General features: G+C 40.2%; 2 long non-coding RNA genes across 3 annotated transcripts; both read right to left on the bottom strand.

The window, feature by feature from the left end:
- Nucleotides 1-1,207: 1,207 nt before the first annotated feature.
- Nucleotides 1,208-19,919, bottom strand: LOC147347912 (uncharacterized). 2 transcript variants are annotated; one of them, XR_015150819.1, is made up of 2 exons: nt 19,757-19,919; nt 1,208-1,997 (listed from the first exon to the last, which is right to left on the bottom strand). It is a non-coding gene; the product is annotated as an uncharacterized LOC147347912 (long non-coding RNA). The 2 variants fall into 2 exon arrangements; XR_015150818.1 differs by lacking the exon at nt 19,757-19,919 and adding an exon at nt 2,163-2,260.
- Nucleotides 19,920-20,959: 1,040 nt separating this feature from the next.
- Nucleotides 20,960-25,011, bottom strand: LOC147347911 (uncharacterized). The gene is made up of 2 exons (XR_015150817.1): nt 21,456-25,011; nt 20,960-21,330 (listed from the first exon to the last, which is right to left on the bottom strand). It is a non-coding gene; the product is annotated as an uncharacterized LOC147347911 (long non-coding RNA).
- Nucleotides 25,012-25,032: the final 21 nt, after the last annotated feature.

Raw genomic sequence — 25,032 nt, 5'->3', positions numbered from 1 at the left:
AATATTCCACAAAAATATGTGCTTGACTGTAAGAACTCCCTTTCACCAAAATCACATATATATTGACCTTCCCCCCTTAACTCTTTGGAGCAGTTTCTCAGAGCTATCTGAAATGCTCTCTGCCAGGCTGCAGTCCGCATTTTGCCCCAGATAAAACTTAACTCACAACTCTCACCTTGTGCAATTTTTTTTAAGTCAGCAGAAAAATATGCCCCCTCTCCTAAAAATAAGATATAACTCTAGAAACAGATCTAAATGAAATGGTCATAAGTGATTTACCTGATAAACAGTTCAAAATAATAGTCATAAAGATGCTCAGTGAGCTCAGAACAATGCATAAACTAAGAAAGAATTTCAACAAAGAGACAGAAAACGTAAGTACTGAACAGAAATCACAAACCTGAAGAATATAATAACTGAATTGAAAAGTTCAATAGAGAGATTCAACATCAGACTAAACAGAAAAAAAAAAAAAAAAAAAAAGATTAGCTAACTCAAATACAGGGAAGTAGAATTTGTCCAATCAAAAAAGAAAGGAAAAAACAAAAACAAGTGAAGAGAGTTTAAGGGACTTAGGGGACAGAATCAAGTGGGTCAACATATGCATCATAAGAGTCCCAGAAAGAGAAGAAAGAAAGTAACCAAAAGGTTATTCAAAGAAATAATGGCTGAAAACTTCCTTAAGCTGGGGTAACAAATAGACATGCAGATCCAGGAAGCACATAAAACTTCAAATAAGATGAATCCAAAATGACTCACACCAAGACACATTATAATTAAATTGTCAAAAATTAAAGACAAGGAGCAAATCTTAAAAGCAGCAAAAGGGAAAAAAAGACCTGTGATACAAGGGAATCCCCCAGCAGAGTTTTCATCAGAAACCATTGCTGGGAAAAATAAAACCTGCCAGTCAAGAATACTTGGCAAAGCTGTCCTTCAGAATTGAAGGAGAGATATAGAATTTTCTAGATAAGCAAAAGCAGAAAGAGTTCATTACCATTATACCAGCCTTACAAAAACTATTAAAGGAACTTCAAGCTGAAACAAAAGGACATTAATTAGTAACAAAAATCTAAAACTATAAATCTCACTGGTAAAGTTAAATATATAGTTAAATTCAGAATAATGTTGTAATAATGGTTATGAACAAACAGTTAAAGATATACAAATCACTTTTAAGTCTAATAAAAGTTAGAAGGCAAAAGTATTTAAAATAACTAAATACAGTAATTTATTAACTGATACTAAATGCAAAAATATTGTAACATTAAAGACATAAAACATTGAGGGGGAGTGTATGAAAATGTACAGCTTGGTCCAGAGGATCAATATTGCTGAGTAGGATGTAGAGCTCACCTCTCCCCCACAAACACATCAAAAATACATCAACAGAGTGAACAACTCTCACAGAAATTTAAACTGGTAGATCTCCTATACTACCAAAGTTGCACGGAAAATGTCCATGTTAGTGGGCAGAAGTGGGAGAAGAAAAGGTATCAGAATGGGACTGGTACCCTGGGAGGAATCTGTGAAGAAGGGAAGGTCCATACTAGCAGACTCTCACCTGGAGAGTCCCTTTGCCTGTTCAGAGGGCTGCTGGGACACATAGAGAGGCTGGAAGAGCCTGGATTCTGCTTGCAAAGAGTGTACTCATGCTGACCTGCTTGCAATCAGCGTGAAGAGAAACCGGTGATAGCAGCTGCCACCTCACTGAAACATGTCAAGAGAGGATGCTAGTACTTACAGTGGCTAGACATTAAATCCTGGGTGGTTGATCCCTGGGAGAGAACTTGGTATAGTTGTGTTGAGAGAGCCCAGAGTGTCTGAGGTGGTCCAAGCCGAATCGAAGAGTTCATTAGAAGGGGCATGGCTGGGGTGGGTCTGGCCTTGAGCCCAGTGACAGCACTTGCACTGTGAGAATGGGTCCAGTTGTGGTGGGCTTTGTTGCAGCACATACCGGGTGGTACCACAGAAATGCAAATCTCCATGGACAGGCCCTGGAGAGGAGCACACAGTAGTTTGCTTCCCTGTAGAAGCACTCCAGCTGCACCAACCCTGCACTGCAGTTTGGAGCCAGACCTGGGGCAGAGAGGTCCTGGGGAAGGTCTGCCACAGAGTCAGCCCAGGTTGGTCCCAGGTGGATGCAAAATCTCAATTCTTACCTCCTCAGTACTCAGCACCAGCCCATTCCACACCACAGCCTAGCACTAGATCTAGGATGAACACAAGAGAGAAAGGATATTTACCTTGAGCTGCTTTGGGCAGAACTGCAGATGCTCACACAGGTTGCATATAAGTTCCCTGTGGCCATATGGGCTTAACGCGCTTTAGCAGTCACCTCCTTTGAGACAGGGCACGCACTCAAGGGCAACAAAGCCTTACCAAACCCAACCTTAAGGGTTTCTAGTGCAACAACTGCAGAGCAGAACCTACCCCCGAGCAGGGCTGTGGCAGCCACTGAGCAAAGAGGAGGCCTTGCCTACATCCAGCACAGGTCTGAACTTCACAACAGCAACCACACTCTTATCAAGGGGATAACAGCCAGCATACTCTAAGGAAAGACAAGGCTCGCAACATGTCCAAAGCAGTCCTTACACCAAAAACACTGGACTCACACAATCTACACAGTGATGCTCCCACATAAGCAACCCTCTTTAAGACCACAGTAGATAACTGTTTCTCCTGAATTCATAGAGACAGAGAAAGTTAAGTAAAATAAGAAAAGGAAAAGAACTATTCCCAATGAAAAGAACAGGAGAAATCCTCTGAAAGAACAAACAATAAAACAGACCTCACTGCCGGGAGCCGGCATATTGCATATTGAGTGCATAGTGCATATTGAGTGCAGCACTTTCCACAGCATCATCTTTCAGGATCTGGAATAGCTCAACTGGAATTCTATCACAGCGTGAGGAACTCCGCCCATGACAAAGGTCATGAGGAAGGAGGCTCGGCATACGCAAAGGCGGGATCGAGCTTCAGGAGTCCCCCTGGAAATTCTCGAGCATATACCCCCAAAACCAGAGTCTGCCTACTTTCTGCTTTGTGCTTTCACCTACACCTCTGACTTTACGGGGGGCTGTCCCCCACTACCTCTCTGAAAAAAGAGTTAGCTTACAGCTCCAGTTAATAATTCCTGGGTGTGACAGTGTTTCAACCTACAAACTCCTTTGGAGTCCTCTACCCTGCCTGAATAGGTTTTTCCGGCCACATGTGATTGTTCAGAGCCTCCCAACTGTGAGAGGCAGGAGATGTTCTAAACTGTCTAAACACAGATTCTTTTGAGCAGTTAAAAGATTGATTAGAAATTGTATTGGTGAAGGGATTTTCACTTGTTGGGCCAATGTTTGCTGCTAAGTCTCCATATCCCTTACCTGCTGTGTCCCTGGCAGTGTATTGATTAATATAATTGGTGTAAATAGTAGCTTTAATGTTTGTAACCTGGGACCCTTGAGTTAATTCTTTTTCTTGTTATAGCCCACTACACCTTTGCTCTGTAGGAATGCAACTTTATCTAATGCTTTTGGAGGGTGGCTCCTGACCAATCACCTTTAGAGAAAAATAAGTTTTCTGAAGAGAAGGTCTTAAAATGTTAACAGGCCTCCAGGCCAGAAGATGATGCAAATCACCTAAGCTTTTGCATATGATAAGTTTGCAGGAAGAAAGCCTGGCTTGCTGCAAGACTCTACCCCTTTCCCCATTATCCTCTATGCATAACTTAAGGTATAGAAACTACTTTGGAAAATAAAGTGCGGGCCTTGTTCACCAAAACTTGGTCTCACCATGTCGTTCTTTCTCTTACCTTCTGGCTGAATTATTCAGCCTCTTTTCTCCACTGAATTTCTTCACTGAGCTATCCTCATTTTATTACTCTTTATATCCTTAATTAACATTTAATTAAGCAATTGTTTCCTGATCTTCGCCTACGCCGTCTCTCCTTCGAATACCCTGGATCAGCCGGGGCTGGTCCCCGGCACCTCACCAGTCTATGAAACCCCAAATTTTAAAAAAGGTATTAAAAATGCTAAAGGAACTAAAAAGGTTCCCCATAGAAACGCAGGACACATAGCAAGGAACTAGAAATTATAAATAGAAATGTATAACATGTAACAAGGAACTAGACATTATAAAGATACGCCAGTTAAAATTAGGCAAGTCAACTGCCAAGGTAAAAACCAACCTTGAGGCAACAAGCAGCAGACTAAGTAAGAAATAAGTAATCTGGAAGATAGAATATTGGAAATGACCTAATCAGAGCAGCGTATGGAAAGACAAACTTAAAAAGTGAAAGCAACATGAGATCTATGAGATAATTTAAAGCATGCCAAAGATTGAGGGCAGGAGGAGAAGGGGAAGATAGAAGATGAGATGGTTGGATGGCATCACCGACTCAATGGACATGAGTTTGGGTAAACTCCAGGAGCTGGTGATGGACAGGGAGGCCTGGCGTGCTGCAGTGCATGGGGTTGCAAAGAGTTGGACACAACTAAGCGACTGAACTGAACTGAAACTACATATAATCAAGGTTCCAGGACAATGAGAAGAGAGAAGGGGATCAAAAATGTATTTAATGAAATTATGGCTGAGAACTTCCCAAACTTAAAAAAAGAACACCAATACTCAGGCACAGGAAGCACAGGAGCCCCAAACAAGATGAACCCAAACAGACCCACACCAACATATATCAGAAGTAAAGTGACAAATTTTACAGAAAAAGGATTTTAAAGAAAGCAAGAAAAAAATCTTAAACTCAATTACAAAGAAACCCCCATAAGGCAATTAGCTGATTTCTCTGCTGAAACTCTGCAGGGCAGAGGGAGTGGCATATATTCAAAATTTGAAAGAGAGAAATCTGAAACATAGTATATTCTACCAAGCAGATTATCATTAAGAATAGAAGGAGAAACAAACAATTCCTTAGACAAGCAAAAATGAAAAGAATTTAGCAATATAAAACCTACCCTAAAAGAAATATTAAAGGATCTTCTCTAACAGAAAAGAAACGAGAGTCTATGGGAAGGGGAAAATCACAATAGAAAAAACAAATATAGAAAAGGATTGAAGATCACTTAAATAAACCAGCACATAGATTAAAAAACAACCAAAAATTTTTGTAAAAGTGATTATAACTATTAACAGCAAAAGGATAAACATGAAGATGTAAAATAGGGCATCAAAATCACAAAATGTGTAGAAGGAAAGTAAAAAAAAAAACAACTGATCTTTAGAATGTGTTTGAACTTACATGACTACCAGTTTAAAGTAAGTAGGTATGGTTATTGGTTGCCATATTAGAAAACCATGGTAACTAAAACCCCAAAACATAAAAGAGTTATAAAAACCAAAAGTCAAGGAATTCAAGCATAATACAAAAAGAAACCATCAAACCAGAAAGGACAAAAAAAAAAAAAAAGTAATGAACAAAATCAACTGGGAAATCAAATTTAAAATTACAATAAGTACATATCTATCAGTAATTACTTTAAATGTTTGAGTAATTGAGATACTATTTGATTGAATATCTCAATAAAAAATATTTGAAATAATTAAGATACTCATATGGTTTCTATCTTTCAATTAGTTAACATAGCGTATCACATTGATTGATTTGCAAATATTAAAGAATCCTTGAATCCCTGGAATAAAGCCCACTTGGTCATGATGTATGATCTTTTTTAATATGTTGTTGGATTCTGTTTGGTAGAACTTTGTTGAGGATTTTTGCATCTATGTTCATCAGTGATACTGGCCTGTGGTTTTCTTTTTTGGTGGCATGTTTGTCTGGTTTTGGTATTAGGGTTATGGTGGCCTCACAGAATGGTTTGGGAGTTTACCTTCCTCTGCAATTTTCTGGAAGAGTTTGAGTAGGGTAGGTGTTAGCTCTTCTCTAAATTGGTAGAATTCACCTGTGAAGCCATCTGGTCCCAGGCTTTTGTTTGTTGGAAGATTTTTTATTCCAGTTTCCAATTCCATGCTTGTAATGGGTCTGTGAAGATTTTCTATTTCTTTCTGGTTCAGTTTTGGAAAGTTTTGGAAACTTTTCTAAGAATTTGTCCATTTCTTCCAGGTTGTCCATTTTATTGGCATATAGTTGCTGAGAGTAGTCTTTTATGATCCTTTGTATTTCTCAGTTGTCTGTTGTGATTTCTCCATTTACATTTCTAATTTTATTGATTTGATTCTTCTCCCTTTTATTCTTGATGAGTCTGGCTAATAGTTCGTCTATTTTATCTTCTCAAAGAACCAGTTTTTAGTTTTTATTAATTTTTGCTATAATCTCCTTCTTTTTATTTCTGCTCTGCTTTTAATGACTTCTTTCTTTCTACTAACATTGGGGTTCTTCTTTTCGTCTTTTTCTAGTTGCTTTAGGTGTTCAGTTCAGTTCAGTTCAGTCACTTAGTCGTGTTCAACTCTTTGCAACTCCATGAATCGCAGCACGCCAGGCCTCCCTGTCCATCACCAACTCCCGAAGTTGACTCAAACTCATGTCCATCGAGTCGGTGATGCCATCCAGCCATCTCATCCTCTGTCATCCCCTTCTCCTCCTGCCCCCAATCTCTCCCAGCATCAGAGTCTTTTCCAATGAGTCAACTCTGCGCTTCAGGTGGCCAAAGTATTGGCGTTTCAGCTTCAGCATCACTCCTTCCAATGAACATCCAGGACTGATCTCCTTTAGGATGGACTGGTTAGATCTCCTTGCAGTCCAAGTGACTCTCAAGAGTCTTCTCCAACACCAAAGTTCAAAAGCATCAATTCTTTGGCACTAAGCTTTCTTTATAGTCCAACTTTCACATCCATACATGACTACCGGAAAAACCATAGCCTTGACTAGATGGACCTTTGTTGGCAAAGCAATGTCTCTGCTTTTTAATATGCTGTCTAGGATGGTCATAACTTTCCTTCCAAGGAGCAAGCATCTTTTAATTTCATGACTACAATCACCATCTGCAGTGATTTCGGATTCCAGAAAAATAAAGTTAGCCACTGCTTCCACTGTTTCCCCATCTATTTGCCATGAAGTGATGGGACCAGATGCCATGATCTTAGTTTTCTGAATGTTGAGCTTTAAGCCAAACTTTTCACTCTCCTCTTTCACTTTCATCAAGAGGCTCTTTAGTTCTTCTTCACTTTCTGCTATAAGCGTTGTGTCATCTGCATATCTGAGGTTATTGACATTTCTCCAGGCAATCTTGATTCCAGCTTGTGCTTCCTCCAGCGCAGCGTTTCTCATGATGTACTCTGCATAGAAGTTAAATAAGCAGGGTGACAATATACAGACTTGACGTACTCCTTTTCCTGTTTGGAACCAGTCTGTTGTTCCATGTCCAGTTCTAACTGTTGCTTCCTGACGTGCATACAGCCTTCTCAAGAGGTAGGTCAGGTGGTCTGGTATTCCCAGCTCTTTCAGAATTTTCCACAGTTTATTGTGACCCACACAGTCAAAGGCTTTGGCATAGTCAATAAAGCAGAAATAGATGTTTGTCTGCAACTCTCTTGCTTTTTTGATGATCCAGCAGATGTTGGCAATTTGATCTCTGGTTCCTCTGCCTTTTCTAAAACCAGCTAGAACATCTGGAAGTTCCTGGTTCAGGTATTGCTGAAGCCTGGCTTGGAGAATTTTGAGCATTACTTTACTAGCATGTGAGATGAGTGCAATTGTGCAGTAGTTTGAGCATTCTTTGACATTGCCTTTCTTTAGGATTGGAATGAAAACTGACCTTTTCCAGTCCTGTGGCCAGTGCTGAGTTTTCCAAATTTGCTGACATATTGAGTGCAGCACTTTCAGAGCATCATCTTTTAGGATCTGAAAAAGCTGAACTGGAATTCCATCACCTCCACTAGCTTTGTGTGTAGTGATGCTTCCCAAGGTCCATCTGACTTCACATTCCAGGATTACTCAGTCATTAAAAGGAACAAAATAATGCCATTTGCAGCAGCACAGATGGATCCAGAGATTGTCATACTGAGTGAAGTAAGTCAGACAGAGAAAGACAATTATATGATGTCTAGTATATGTGGAATCTGAAGAAGAGCTACAAATGAACTTCTCTATGAAGCAGAAATGGAGCTACAGATGTAGAAAACAAACATGATTACTGGTGGACTGGGGAAGAGGGGAGAGAGAAAAATTGGGAGGTTGGGACTTATATGTACAAACTACTATATATAAAATAGATAACTAGGGAGATCAGATCAAGATGGTGGAGGAATAAGATGTGGAGCTCACCTTCTCCCCACAGATACATCAAAATACATCCACATGTGGAACAACTCTCATACAACTTCTACTGAATGCTGGCAGACCTCAGACTTCCAAAAGGGCAAGAAAACCTCCATGTAACTGAGCATGGCAAAAGAAAAAAGAACAAAAGAAAGAGAAAGAAATCTGGATGGGCCTTGTGCCTCTGGGAGGGAGCTGTGAAAGAGGAAAGGTTTCTGCACACTGGGAAGTCCCCTCACTAGCAGGAATTGAGAGAGCTTCAGAGCCTTGGAGGACAGGGCAGCAACAGGTGTATTGAGGTCAAAGTTGAGAAAGACCCTCAATTAGGGTCAGTGCCAACTGGCACTCCCCAGCTAAGAAGCTGTCCACTCCCCCACTGGGGTAGGTGAGGGCTGGGTACTGAGGCTCAGGCTTCAGGGGTCACACCCTGGAGAGAGGATTGGGGTTGTGTGAAGAGAGCCTGAGGGGGATAGGGTGTAGTGCATCACACCTGAGGGAGTCCAGGAAGAAGCCTGGGCCTGCCAGACAGATAAGGGATCATTGTTGGGAAGCATGCGAGGACAAGAGTCGGCCCACAGTAGGAGCTTCTTTCTCCAAGCTCACAGGCAGCAGATAGCACCTGCATGAGCTCCAGGGGCCAACCCAAGTGACAGCACAGACTGCTGTTGCTGCTGCCTGTGAGCAGGCGAGGGCACCTGCTCAGGTCACTGCCTCCACCTTCCTGGGAGCTTACACAGCTACCACCACTAAGGGCTCTGTAATCTAGGGCCAGCTTCCCTGGGAGGGGGTGTGACCTGCCACTGATTCTGCTGAGGAGGGACCCCCTGCCCCCACCTTCCTGGGAACCTGCGTGAGCTGTGAACCTGAGCATCTGCACATCCCCTTATCAAGGTGGTAATAGCCAGAACATGGTGAGGAAAGGACAGCAAGCATCCAAACCCAAAACAGCCCTCATACCAAAAAATATCAAACCCATACAAGCTATGCAGGGATGCTCCAATTTATAAATAATCCTGCAAGACTACAATTGTTACTGTTTTTCCTAAACTAACAGACTAAGAGATATATAAGCAAAAATGAAGAAGCGGAGGAACCACTCTCAGTTAAAACTAAGAAAATTCCTCTGAAGGAAAAGTGAAATAAACCTCTTCAGTCTAACACTCAGTTCAAAAAGAAGGTAACAAAATTGCTGAAGGAATTAAGAAAGGATAGTGACAGAAATGAAGATTACTGTAAAAAGGAACTAGAAACTATAATGAGGAAACAAGAAAATTTAGAAAATCCATTTGCCAAGATGAAATCTGAGCTCAAAGGAATGAATAGCAGAATGAATAATGCAGAAGAATAAGTGACCTGGACGATAGACTAATGTAAATTACCCAATCAAAACAGCATACGGAAAGAAAAAAAAAAAAAAAAAGCAAGCAGTATTAGAGACCTATCAGATAATATAACACAGGACAATCTATACATAATAGGGATTCCAGAAAAAGAAGAAAGAGAAATGGGATTAAACATGTATTTGAAGAAATTATGGCTGAAAATTCCCAAAATCTAAAGAATATATCCAGAACAGATACCCAGAACAGAAAGCACAGATGGTTCCAAACAAAATAAACCCAAACAGACCTACACCAAGACATATTATAATAAAAATGACAAAGATTAAAGATAAAGAGAGAATTCTAAAGGCAGCAAGAGAAAAAAGAGTTCCTTACCAAGAAACCCTCATAGGGCTATCAGGTGATTTCTCTATAGAAACACTGCTGGCCAGAAGGGAGTGGCAAAATATATTTAAAGTCTTGAAAGAGAAAAATCTGCAACCTTCCCACCAAGATTATCATTTAAAATAGGAGGAGAAATAAAGAATTTCTCAAATAAGCAGAAGCTAAAAGAATACATTAATACTAAACCTATCCTAAAAGAAATAATGAAAGGTGGTCTCTACATAGAAAAGAAACAAGAAGAAAACAGGCGGGAAGAAATCACAAGTAAGTCACTTAAACTGGGCTTCCCAGGTGGCACTAGTGGTAAAGAACCTGCCTGTCAATACAGGAGACATAAGAGACAGATAACCTATTTATACGGAGAAGGCGATGGCACCCACTCCAGTACTCTCGCCTGGAAAATCCCATGGATAGAGGAGCCTGGTAGGCTGCAGTCCATGGGGTCGCTAGGAGTCGGACACGACTGAGCGACTTCACTTTCACTTTTCCCTTTCATGCATTAGAGAAGGAAATAGCAACCCACACCAGTGTTCTTGCCTGGAGAATCCCAGGGACGGGAGAGCCTGGTGGGCTGCCGTCTATGTGGTCGCACAGAGTCGGACACGACTGAAGTGACTTAGCAAGCAGGCAAGCAACCTATTTATGAAAACAATGATAAACACAAGCAACAGCAAAAGGATAAACACAAATATGTAAAAAGGGACATCAATATCATATAATTCAGGAAAGGAAAATAAGAAAATGAAGATTCTTTTTTTAGAATGTGTTTAAGTCTATAGGACTATTAGTCTAAAGCAAGCAGATATAGGAAGGGGTTAACGTAATTTAAAAACGGAAACCACAAATCAAAAACAATAGAACAGATTCACAAAAACCTAATAGAGAATACAAGCATTAAAAAGAAAGAAATTGATCAAACCACAAAAAGAAGCCAAAAAAAAAAAAAAAAAAAGGAACAAAGAAGAAACAAAGAATCAACCAGAAAACAAGGTTTAAAATGGCAATTAATACATATGATTCATGTCAATGTATGGCAAAAACCACAATATTGTAATTAGGCTCCAATTAAAATAAATTAATTAATTAAAAAATAAAAATCTATTTAATTGTAAGAAAAATACATATGCATCAACAATTAACTTAAATATCAATTGACCGGATATTTGGCTCAGCTGGTAAAGAATCCACCTACAATGTGGGAGACCTGGGTTTGATTCCAGGGTTGGGAAGATCCCCTGGAGAAGGGAAAGGCTACCCACTTCAGTATTCTGGCCTGAAGAATTCCATGGACTATACAGTTCATGGGGTCACAAAGAGTCGGACACGACTAAGCGACTTTCACTTTCACTTTCTTTCCAATCAAAAGACAAAGAGTGACATACTGGTTTAAAATAAAAAACACAAGAGCTTATAATATTTTGCTTACAAGAGATCCACCTCAGGACAAAAGACACATACACTGACAGTGAGGGGATGGAAAAAGATATTTCGTGCAAACGGAAATGACAGGAAAGCAAGAGTTGCAACGCTTATATCGGACAAAGTAGACTTTAAAGCAAAGGCTATAAAGAAAGATAAAGAAGGACATATATAACGATAAAAGGATCAATATAAGAAGATATAAAGATAAAAGGATCAATTAAAAAAAAGATTTTACACTCATTAACATATATGTACTTAACATCAGTTCAGTTCAGTTCAGTTGCTCAGCTGTGTCTGACTCTTTGAGACCCCATGAATCACCACACACCAGGCCTCCCTGTCCATCACCAACTCCTGGAGTTTACCCAAACTCATGTCCATCGAGTCGGTGATGCCATCCAGCCATCTCATCCTCTGTCGTCCCCTTCTCCTCCTGCCCCCAATCCCTCCCAGCATCAGGGTCTTTTCCAATGGGTCAACTCTTCGCATCAGGTGGCCAAAGTATTGGAGTTTCAGCTTCAGCATCAGTCCTTCCAATGAATACCCAGGACTGATCTCCTTTAGGATGGACTGGTTGGATCTCCTTGTAGTCCAAGGGACTCTCAAGAGTCTTCTCCAACACCACACTTCAAAAGCATCAATTCTTTGGCACTCAGCTTTCTTCACAGTCCAACTTTCACATCCATACATAGAAGAACCCAAATAATAAAACAAATACTGACATAAAGGGAGAAATTAATAACAATACAATAGTAGTAGGAGACTTTAATATCCCACTCATACCAATGGATAAATCTTCCAGACAGAATCAATAAAGCAACAGAGGTCCTAAATGATACAACAGAACAATTCAACAATTAATATTTTTCAGGACACAAAACCCCAAAAAACCAGAATACACATCCTTTTCAAGTGTACACAGAACATTCTTTAGGACTGAACACATCCTAGGGCACAAAACTAACCTCAACAAATTTAAGAGTACAGAAATTATATCAAGCATCTTCTCTGATGCCAATGGCATGAAACTAGAAATCAACCACAGGAAAATAAATTAGAAAAAAATGATTACATGGAAACTAAATAACTTTCTATTAAAAAGCAAATGGATCAAAAAGGGAATCACAAAGGAAACTTAAAAATGCCTTGAAACAAATGACAATGAAAACATAATCATACAAAACCTATGGTCCACAGCAAAAGCAGTGCTTAAAGGGAAGTTCACAGTGATATAGGCCTTCATTAAAACAAACAAAACAAGAAAAATCTCAAGGAAGTCTAACCTATCACCTAAGAAAATTAGAAAAATAAGAACAAACAAAACCTAAAGTCATCAGAAGGAAGGAAATAATAATAATCAGGGAGGAAATAAATAAAATAGAGGTTAAAAAATAATAGAAAAAATCAACAAAACCAAGAGCTGGTTTTGAAAGAGTAAACAAGATTGATAAACTTCTGGCCAGGCTTACCAAGAAGAAAAGAGAGGAAACCCAAATAAACAAAATAACAAATGAAAAAGGAGAAATCTCAACTGTACCACTAAAATACAACCATTAAGAGAATACTATGAACAATTGTATGACAACAAATTTGACAACCTAGAAGAAATGGACAACATTTTAGAAACACACAGCCTACTAAAACTGGATCAAGAAGAAACAGATAATTTGAACAGACCAATCACTAGAAATTAAATAGAATCTGTAATAATAATAATAATAAATTTCCTACAAACAAAAGTCCACGACCAGATGGCTTCACAGGCACATTCTACCAAACATAAAAAGAAAGTATACTGACTATTCTCAAATTCTTCTGGAAGACTGAAGAGGAAGGAACATTCCCAAAGTCATTCTATGAAGCTACCATCACCCTGATACGAAAACCAGACAAAGACACCACCAAAAAAGAAAACTACAGGCCGATATCCTTGATGAATATAGATGTAAAAATTCAACAAAATATTAGCAAACTGAAGCCAACAAGATATAAGAAAGATCATACAGGGGATTACTCTGGTGGTCCAGGGGTTAATACTTAACCTTCCAATGCAGGGTGTGCAGGTTTGACCTCTAGCCGGGAAGGTAGGACCCCACATGCCTCAGAGCAAAAAAAAAAAAAAAAAAAAAGTAGCAATATTGTAACAAATTCCATAAAGACTTTAAAATATGGTCCATTAAAAAAAAAAAAAAAAAGATTATACACCCTGACAAAATGGGATTCATCCCAGGTTCACAAGGGGATGCTTCAACATATGTAAATACATCCATCAATGCAATACACCAATCTATCCTAAAGGAAATTAATCCTGAATATTCATTGGAAGGACTGATGCTGAAGCTGAAACTCCACTACTTTGGCCACCTGATGTGAAGAACTGACTCATTTGAAAAGACCCTGATGCTGGGAAAGATTGAAGGCAGGAGGAGAAGGGGATGACAGAGGATGAAATGGTTGGATGGCATCACCACCTTGATGGACCTGAATTTGAGCAAACTCTGAGAGTTACTGATGGACAGGGGAACCTGGACAGATGGACATGCTGCCGTCCATGAGGTTGCAAAGAGTCAGACATGACTGAGCAACTGAACTGAACTGAACTTTATACTAACAATGTATCAGAAAGGGAATGTAAAAAAAACCAATACCTTTTAAAATTGTACCAAGCCCCACTCAACCTAGGAATAAAACTGACCAAGGAGGTGAACAACTTACACACTAAGAACTATAAAACATTTTAAAAAGAAATAAAAGATGATTAAAAAAAAAAAAGATGATTCAAAGAAACAAGAAGATATCCCGTGCTCTTTGACTGGAAGAATTAATACTGTCAAAGTGGCAATAATACTCAAAGCAATCTACAGATTTGAGTCCTATCAAATTACCCATGACATTTTTCACAGAATTGGAACAAATAACCCCAAAATATATATGGAAAAATAAAAGACCCAGAATTGCTAAAGCAATCCTGAGGAAAAAGAACAGAGCACAAGGCATAACTCTCCCAGACATCAGACAATACTACAAAGCTAGAGTATCAAAACAGTGTGGTATTTGGTACAAAAACAGGTATATGGATCAATGAAACAGAATAGAGAGCCCTGAAATAAACTCAAACATCTATGGTTAATTAATCTTTAACAAAGGATGCAAGAATATAAAAGGGGGAAATGGCAGTCTCTTCAGCAAGAGCACTGGGAAAGCTGGACAGCTGCATGTAAATCAATGAAGTTAGAATACACCTGCACACCAAGCACAATAATAAACTTAAAATGGCTTAAAGATTTAAACACAATATATGACACTATAAAACTCCTAGAAGGCAGAATAGGCAAAACATTCTCTGACATAAATCATGTTTTCTTAGGTCACTCTCCCAATTCAATAGAAAGAAAAACAAAAATAAACAAATGGAACCTTATCAAACTTATAAGCTTTTGAACAGCAAAGGAAACCAGAAAAAAAAAAAAAAAAAAAGATAACCTACAGAAGGGGAGAAAATATCTGCAAATGATACGACAGACAAGGGATTGATCTCCAAAATCGCTTATCAGTTCAGTTCAGTTCAGCTGCTCAGTTGTGTCCAACTCTTTGCGGCCCCACTGACTGCAACACACCAGGCCTCCCTGTCCATCACCAACTCCCAGAGTTTACTCAAACTCATGTCCATTGAGTCCGTGATACCATCCAACCATTTCATCCTCTGTCATCCCCTTCTCCTCTCACCTTCAATCTTTCCCAGCATCAGGGTCTTTTCATATAAGTCAACAATAACAAACATTGGATGAAATCTCAAAAATGACAGAATGATTTCTGTTTGTTTCCAAGGCAAACAATTCAGTATCACAGTAATCCAAGTCTATGCCCCAACCAGTAATGCTGAAGAAGCTGAAGTTGAACAGTTCTATGAAGACCTACAAGACCTTTTAGAACTAACACCCAAAAAAGATGTCCTTTTCATTATAGGGGACTGGAATGCAAAAGTAGGAAGTCAAGAAACACCTGGAGTAACAGGCAAATTTGGCCTTGGAATGCAGAATGAAGCAGGGCAAAGACTAATAGAGTTTTGCCAAGAAAATGCACTGGTCATAGCAAACACCCTTTTCCAACAACACAAGAGAAGACTCTACACATGGACATCACCAGATGGTCAACACCGAAATCAGACTGATTATATTCTTTGCAGCCAAAGATAGAAAAGCTCTATACAGTCAACAAAAACAAGACCAGGAGCTGACTGTGGCTCAGATCATGAACTCCTTATTACCAAATTCAGACTGAAATTGAAGAAAGTAGGGAAAAGCACTAGACCATTCAGGTATGACCTAAATCAAATCCCTTATGATTATACAGTGGAAGTGAGAAGTAGATTTAAGGGCCTAGATCTGATAGATAGAGTACCTGATGAACTATGGAATGAGGTTTGTGACATTGTACAGGAGACAGGGATCAAGACCATCCCCATGGAAAAGAAATGCAAAAAAGCAAAATGGCTGTCTGGGGAGGCCTTACAAATAGCTGTGAAAAGAAGAGAAGTGAAACGCAAAGGAGAAAAGGAAAGATATAAGCATCTGAATGCAGAGTTCCAGAGAATAGCAAGAAGAGATAAGAAAGCCTTCCTCAGTGATCAATGCAAAGAAATAGAGGAAAACAACAGAATGGGAAAGACTAGAGATCTCTTCAAGAAAATTAGAGATACCAAGGGAACATTTCATGCAAAGATGGGCTCGATAAAGGACAGAAATGGTATGGACCTAACAGAAGCAGAAGATATTAAGAAGAGGTGGCAAGAATACACAGAAGAATTGTACAAAAAAGATCTTCACGACCCAGATAATCATGATGGTGTGATCACTCACCTAGAGCCAGACATCCTGGAACATGAAGTCAAGTGGGCCTTAGAAAGCATCACTACAAACAAAGCTAGTGGAGGTGATAGAATTCCAGTTGAGCTATTTCAAATCCTCAAAGATGATGCTGTGAAAGTGCTGCACGCAATATGCCAGCAAATTTGGAAAACTCAGCAGTGGCCACAGGACTGGAAAAGGTCAGTTTTCATTCCAATCCCAAAGAAAGGCAATGCCAAAGAATGCTCAAACAATAACAAAAAAACTCCCCAAAAAATCCATTCAAAAAATGGGCAGAAAAACTTTAGATATTTCTCCAAAGAAGACATACAGATGGCCAGCAGACACATGAAAAGATGTTCAATATCAGTGATTATGAGAGAAATGCAAGTTGAAACTACAATGAGATATCACCTCATACCAGTCAGAAAACACAGCCTACAGAATGAGAGAAAATAATAGCAAACTAAGCAACTGACAAAGAATTAATCCCAAAATATACAAGCAGCTCATGAAGTTCAAAACCAGAAAAATAAACAACTCTATCAAAAAATGAGCCAAAGAACAGACATTTTTCCAAAGAAGACATACAGATGGCTAACACACACATGAAAAGATGCTCAACATCACTCATTATCAGAGAAATGCACACTGAAACCACAATGAGGTACCATTTCATGCTGGTCAGAATGGCTGCTATCCAAGAGTCTACAAACAATAAACGCTAGAGAGGGTGCAGAGAAAAGGGAACCCTTTTACACTGTTGGTGGGAATGCAAACTAGTACAGCCACTATGGAGAATAATGTGGAGATTCCTTAAAAAACTGGAAATAGAACTGCCTTATGACCCAGCAATCCCACTGCTGGGCATACACAGCAAGGGAACCAGAATTGAAAGAGACATGTGTACCCTAGTACACAGTGTTCACAATAGCTAGGACATGGAAGCAACCTAGATGTCCATCGGTAGATGAATGGATAAGAAAGCTGTGGTACATATACACAATGGAATATTACTCAGCTATACAAAAGAACACATTTGAGTCAGTTCCAATGAGATGGATGAAACTGGAGCCTATTATACAGAGTGAAGTAAACCAGAAAGAAAAACACCAATACAGTATAATAACACATACATATGGAATTTAGAAAGATGGTAATGATGACCCTATATGCAAGACAACAAAAGAGACACAGAGGTAAAGAACAGACTTTTGGACTCTGTGGGAGAAAGCAAGGATGGGACAATATGAGAGAATAACATTGAAACATGTATACTACCATATGTAAAATAGATGACCAGTGCAAATCCAATGCGTGAAGCTGGACACTCAAAGCTGGTGCTCTGGGACAACCCAGAGGGATGGGTGGGGAGGGAGGTGGGAGGGGGCTTCAGTTTGGTGGGACACATGTACACACATGACTGATTCATGTCAGGGTATGGCAAGAACCAGCACAATATTGTAAAGTTAATTAGCCTCCAATCAAAATAAATACTTTCTTAAAAAAGAAAAAAAAAATTTAAAGCTATAATTCAAAAAGATATATACACCCCTATATTCATAGCAGCACTGCTCATAGTAGCAGCACTGTTCACAGTAGCCAAAACATAAAAAGAATCAAAATGTCCATCAACAGAGGGACAGATAAAGAAGATGTGTACATACATATGATGGGCTGCTACTTAGCTACAAAAATTAATGAATAATGCCATTTGCGTCAATACAGATGCAACTAGATTATTATCATAAGTCAGAAAAAGAAAGACAAATAACATATGATATCACTATGATGGGTTCGATAAAAGACAGAAATGGTAGGGACCTAACAGAAGCAGAAGATATTAAGAAGAGGTGACAAGAATACACAGAAGAATTGTACAAAAAAGATCTTCACGACCCAGATAATCACGATGGTGTGATCACTCACCTAGAGCCAGACATCCTGGAATGTGAAGTCAAGTGGGCCTTAGAAAGCATCACTACAAACAAAGCTAGTGGAGGTGATGGAATTCCAGTTGAGCTATTTCAAATCCTAAAAGACAATGCTGTGAAAGTGCTGCACGCAATATGCCAGCAAATTTGGAAAACTCAGCAGTGGCCACAGGACTGGAAAAGGTCGGTTTTAATTCCAATCCCAAAGAAAGGCAATGTCAAAGAATGCTCAAACTACCACACAATTGCACTCATCTCACACACTAGTAAAGTAATGCTCAAAATTCTCCAAGCCAGGCTTCAGTAATACGTGAACGGTGAACTTCCAGATGTTCAAGCTGGTTTTAGAAAAGGCAGAGGACCCAGAGATCAAATTGCCAACATCCACTGGATCATTGAAAAGCCAAGAGAGTTCCAGAAAAACATCTATTTCTGCTTTATTTACTATGCCAAAGCCTTTGACTGTGTGGATCACAATAAACTGTAGAAAATTCTGAAAGAGATGGGAATACTGGACCATCTGACCTGCCTCTTGAGAAACCTATATGCAGGTCAGGAAACAATAGTTAGAACTGGACATGGAACAATAGACTGGTTCCAAATAGGAAAAGGACTACGTCAAGTCTGTATACTGTCACCCTGCTTATTTAACTTCTATGCAGAGTTACATCATGAGAAATGCTGGGCTGGAAGAAACACAAGCTAGAATCAAGATTGCCAGGAGAAATATCAATAACCTCAGATATGCAGATGACACCAGCCTTATGGCAGAAAGTGAAGAGGAACTAAAAAGCCTCTTGATGAAATTGAAAGAGGAGAGTGAAAAAGTTGGCTTAAAGCTCAACATTCAGAAAACGAAGATCATGGCATCTGGTCCCATCACTTCATGGGAAATAGATGGGGAAAAAGTGGAAACAGTGTCACACTTTATTTTTTTGGGCTCCAAAATCACTGCAGATGGTGACTGCAGCCATGAAATTAAAAGACGCTTACTCCTTGGAAGGAAAGTTATGACCAACCTAGATAGCATATTCAAAAGCAGAGATGTTACTTTGCCAACAAAGGTCCATCTAGTCAAGGCTATGGTTTTTCCAGTAATCATGTATGGATATGAGAGTTGAACTGTGAAGAAAGCTAAGCGCCGAAGAATTGATGCTTTTGAACTGTGGTGTTGGAGAAGACTCTTGAGAGTCCCTTGGACTGCAAGGCAATCCAACCAGTCCATCCTAAAGGAGATCAGTCCTAGGTGTTCTTTGGAAGGAATGATGCTAAAGCTGAAGCTCCAATACTTTGGCCACCTGAAGCGAAGAGTTGACTCATTGGAAAAGCCTCTGATGCTGGGAGGGATTGGGGGCAGGAGGAGAAGGGGACGACAGAGGATGAGATGGCTGGATGGCATCACTGACTCGATGGACGTGAGTCTGGGTGAACTCCGGGAGTTGGTGATGGAGAGGGAGGCCTGGCATACTGCAATTCATGGGGTCGCAAAGAGTCGGACACGACTGAGCGACTGAACGAAACTGATCACTTATATGTGGAATGACTTCCCTGGTGACTCAGACAGTAAAGCATCTGCCTACGATGTGGGAGACCTGGGTTCGATACCTGGGTCAGGAAGATCCCCTGGAGAAGGCAATGGCAACCCACTCCAGTATTCTTGTCTGGAAAATCCCATGGACAGAGGAGCCTGGCAGGCTACAGTCCAGGAAGTCGCAAAGAGTTGGACACAACTAAGAGATTTCACTTTCCATATGCGGAATGAACCTATCTGCAAAACAGAAACAAACTCATAGAAACAGAGAACAGATTATGGTTGGCAAGGTAGTGGGGAGGGCGAGGGAGGGGCCAGGAGTTTGGAGTTGGTAGATGCAAACTGTTACATTTGCACTGGATAAACAAAAAGGTCTTAACATACAGGGAGCTATGGTCAATATCCTGTGGTAAACCATAATGATAAAGAATATTTAAAAAGAATGTATATATGTGTATAACTGAGTTATTTTGCTGCACAGCAGAAATTGGCACAACATTGTAAGTCATCTATACTTCAATAACAAAACTAAAATACATAACAAATAAGGACCTACTGTTTTCACAGGGAACTCTACACAACATTATAATGGCCTATCTGGGAAAAGAATCTAAACAGTGGATATACATACATATATATAGCTGATTTACTTTGCTCTCTCTCTCTATATATAAACACACATATATATATAAAGAGATGTAGAGGTTATTGCATAAAGATAAAAGGGTCAATCCAACAAGGGTAATTTTAAATATTTACTCAGCTATTAAAAAGTATGCATTTGAATCAGTTCTTATGAGGTAGATGAAACTGGAGCCTATTATACAAAGCGAAGTAAGTCAGAAAGAAACACACCAATACAGTATATTAACACATACATATGGAATTTAGAAAGATGGTAATGATGACCATATGTGCAAGACAGCAAAAGAGACACAGATGTAAAGAACAAACTGTTGGACTCTGTGGGAGAAGGCAAGGGTGGGATGATTTGAGAGAATAGCATTGAAACATGTATATTAACATATGTGAAATAGATCACCAGTCCAGGTTCGATGCATGAGGCAGGGTGCTCAGGGCTGGTTGCACTAGGATGACCCTGAGGGATGGGATGGGGAGGGAGGTGGAAGGAGGTTCAGGATGGGGAACACATGTACACCCATGACTCATTCATGTCAATGTATGGCAAAACCCACCACAATACTGTAAAGGAATTAGCCTCCAATTAAAATAATAAAAAAAGATGAATACCCCCCCAAAAATATTTTGTACCTGCATTAGGGAAAGCAAATATATATTTTAATATATGTATATTATTATATATTTGTATAACTTACATCTTTATTAAATATGTTTATGTTTATATTAACAGACATTAAGGGAAAATAGAAATACAGAGTAATAATTGGGGACTTTAGTATCCCACTTTCAACAAAGGATAGATCATATAGACAGAAAATAAGGAAAAATTAGACTTAAAACTATGTATTACACCAAATGGACTTAACAGACATATACAGAACATTTCATCTATCAACAGAATACACATTCCTCTCAAACACACATGGAGTATGCTCCAAGATAGGTCATATCCACAAAGCAAGTTCTTAAATAATTTTCTTAATAAATTTCTTCTGCAAGAAGAAACCTGGAAAATTCACAAATATGTGGAGATGTCATAATATACTCCTGAATAATCAATGAATCAAAAAAGAAGTCAAAAGAGAAAGCAAAATGTATTTTGAAACAAATGGAAATGAAAATACAACATACCAAAGCATACGGAATGCAGCAAAAGCAGTTCGAAGAGGGAAGTTCATAGTAATATACACCTACATTAAGAAAAAGAAAGAGCTTAAATAAGCAATCTAACCTTACACCTCAAGGAACCAGAAAAGTCCAAAGTTAGTAGAAGGACAGAAGTAACAAAAATCAGAGCAGAAATGAATCACCAGATAACAGTAAATACCAGTGAAACAAAGAGCTGGTTATTCGAAAAAAGAAATGAAGCAGACAAAACTTTAGCTACTCATCAATGAGAGGAATCAAACAAAACTATAAATGAAAGAGGAAGAAGATACATTACAACTAAGAACACATAAAAGATCTTAAGAACTACTACGAACAATTATATACCAACAAATTCAACAATCTAGAAGAAATCTAGAACTGTCAGAACTAATAAACTCAATGAAGTTTTGAAATACAAAATATACAAGTATCAGTTATGTTTCTATATACTAAAAAATAGCAGAAAAAAATTAAGAAAACAATCCTATTTACAATTGTATCAAAAAGAATAAAATAACTAGAAATAAATTTAATCAAGGTGGTGGAAGATCTATACACTGAAACCTAAGACACTGATGAAAAATTTGAAGATGATACAAATAAGTATAAAACTATTCTATGCTCATAGACTGGAAGAATTAATATTGCTAAAATGTCCATGCTACAAAAAGCAATTTATAGATTCAATACAGTCCCTATCAAAATTCCAGTGGCATTTTTCTCAAAACAGAAAACAAAACAAAAAGCTAAAACTTTGTATGGAACCTCAAAAGACCATGAATAGTTAAAGGAATTTTGAAAAACAGGAACAAAGCTGGAGATACACAGTTGTTTGTAACTATATTACAAAGCTACAGTGATCAAAAAAGTATGATATTGGCATAAAACACACACATAGGCCAACAGACAGAATAGAGAACTCAGAAATAAACCCATGAGTGGTCAACTAATTCACAACAAAAGAACCAAGAATAGACAATAATAGGGAAAGGACATGCAATAAATGGTTTGGGAAAAACTAGACTGCCACATACAAAATTGTCCTAGGTATTTTGGATATTGAGAGTCTGTTTAAATTCTAAGGAGAACGTTGATCTTATCATTTTGGCAGATAATCAGGTCACCAGTGGGTCAGTCTAGGTCGAAGCCCACAAGTTCGGGGAGCCCAGGAATTCACCTGTAATTGTACTGAATCACTCACTGAATCTGTCTCTTCTCCATGCTTGCCCAGATACTTGACAGTTCCCTGGTCCTTGCTTTTCAAGGCCACTGGCCAGCAATTTGGGGTCTTATTCCCCCTCCATCCCCAAGCTTGCTGCACAGCTCCTGTAGCTGCATGCAGTCCTCAGCTGCAGGAGGGCAGAGAGAGAAAGCAGTGGGTAGTTGCCATGCACTCTTGCAGCCTCTCCTCCTCTGGCTAGAGGGTAGCTCTTCTCTCAGGGTTTTAGGTACCTGCCTGGCTGACAGGGCCACCTCCACATTACTGCCCAGGAGCTGTGGTGGTAAGAAGGGGAGAAAAGGAAGGGGCTTGTAGGAACTTTATTTCTATTCCTTGGACCAGAGATATTCTCTGGAGCCCTTTCTGTCCACATTGGGCACACTTCTAGGTTTCAAGTTGGGCAATTCTGAAAGAAAAAACATGCAACTTTGAATCTGACCTGCTTCATCTGCCTGATACTTTTCAGTTCTCTGAGATCTGCATTCTGCCTCTGTCCAGGATTTACAGCTCTGGTCATGGGGAGACCAGTGGAGGGTGCTCACTCCATCCTCCCATTAAAGAGCAGTCCTCCTGCCCCTCTGCTTGCTTCTCCATGGACCTCTTAACTGTCCACCATGCTACACACATCACGTTGTTGTCCATGTCCCTTCACTGGGACAGAGACCCCCCCAGGCAGAGCCTTGCTTGCCCAGTGCTTGAACAGCCCTGGCACACTAGACATGCCCAGCAAATGCTTTTTTGAATGAACAAGACAGGTTGAAGTGTGCCACGACTGAGAAGCTGTGTGTCTACTCGATCTTAAAACTTCCTTTGAGGTCCCCTGTTTTCTCAACATACCTCAGACAGACAGAAAGGCATGTCCCATCTCTTCCTTTGATTTGCAGTAAGCCCACTGGCTCCCCAGTCTATCACCTCCTCACCAGGCCATCTGCACCCAGCCCAGGCTAAGCAGCCTCATTTGCACCTAACCCAAAGCCACCACCTCTACCAGGGCCGCTGGCTTGCAATCCTGCCTCCACAGCTGCAACTGACTTTACAGTCATGCTTCAGACTCTCCAGTGATTCTCACTCATTAGGGCACATGACCCAGGCCCTCCATGCCTCTTTACCACACACTTGTTTGCTGTTCTATAAAGACTGGTTCTTTGCTGGTGCAGTTGCAACTTGGCATCTTAACCCTGCCCCTCTGCTTGGTTTCTTCACTGCCAAGACCCCAGCGGCCCTTGTCCCCCCAAAAGCTGAATGCAGAAGTCCTGGGCCTGTACCCAACTCTACTGCCCCCAAGTCCCAACCTCAGCTGACCTCTGTATGCTTCTGTTAAGTTGGGTACAGACCTAACATGCAGTACCTCTGATTCTGGGACCCATTATGAGTCCTGGATTTCTTTTTCTTTTTAAAGGTACTTTCAATTGAGAATATGCCTGTCTTGCATGAAGGCAGGTAAGGTGGGAGAGTGTGGCAGATGTGGGTAAGAACTTGACAAAAGGATGTGAGAGCTGAAAACCTTTTGCCCCTCTCTGGACCAAGCAGCCAGGCCCGCAGCTCTCATTTGTCCTGGAAACCCACCTCAGCCCTTGCCCCACACTGCTGCCACTTCCCACAGGGCCAGACTCTCCCTTCAGGGCTGCGGCCCTCACCCATTCCCTTGTTCTGTCCACAGCACTCTTTCCTTCTCCCCTGTCCTTTGAGGGGATTAGTGGAGATATCAGAGTTCCTCCCAGCCTGGCTGTCAGCCAGAGGCTTCCATACCACCCATCCTGTGAGCAGGCAAGGCAGAGCAAGAGTCTGCCAGGGCAAGAGGGACCTGAGGAGGGAGGTCAGGAGTGCTGCGGAAGGTCCCCTGCCAATATACAGACCCCATTCATAGGTTAACAGAGCAGAGCCACGGGGGTAGCCTTGTGGCAGCTCACATGTATGCACGTATGTGAGCACACAGGCAACACAGATGTGAGTGCAAGGCACAAATATGTGTACATGTAGTATATGCATGCACACACACACGTGCTCACAGGCACGCACACGTGGGTGGGCAAACACGTGTGCATACTCATATACTTTGGTTCCTTTGACAGCATAGTAGTATCCTTACTGAAATGCAGGCTTGTGCCCCAATTGTGTTGAGTGATTTGAAGAAAGCAGTTAGGATTTTATTGTGCCTCTGCCTAGGAGTGACAAGTTCCCTGGGAGCAAACGGTGACAGGGCTGGGAGCGCCAACCTCTGGGGGTCTTTCCCCAGAGTCCCTGTTTCTGCTAGCCCTCGCATTTCAGGTTTGTCAGAAGCCCTGGCTTCTGTTCTTCACGCCCAGCCCTGCTCAGCAGCCCCACCCAGCCTGGGCTGTG

Source organism: Bos grunniens, chromosome 22 (genome assembly GCF_055505025.1).
Source record: "Bos grunniens cultivar Pamir isolate PY7600 chromosome 22, Bosgru_T2T1.0, whole genome shotgun sequence".
Lineage (NCBI taxonomy): Eukaryota > Metazoa > Chordata > Mammalia > Artiodactyla > Bovidae > Bos > Bos grunniens.
This window is presented reverse-complemented; position numbering and strand designations above follow the sequence as displayed.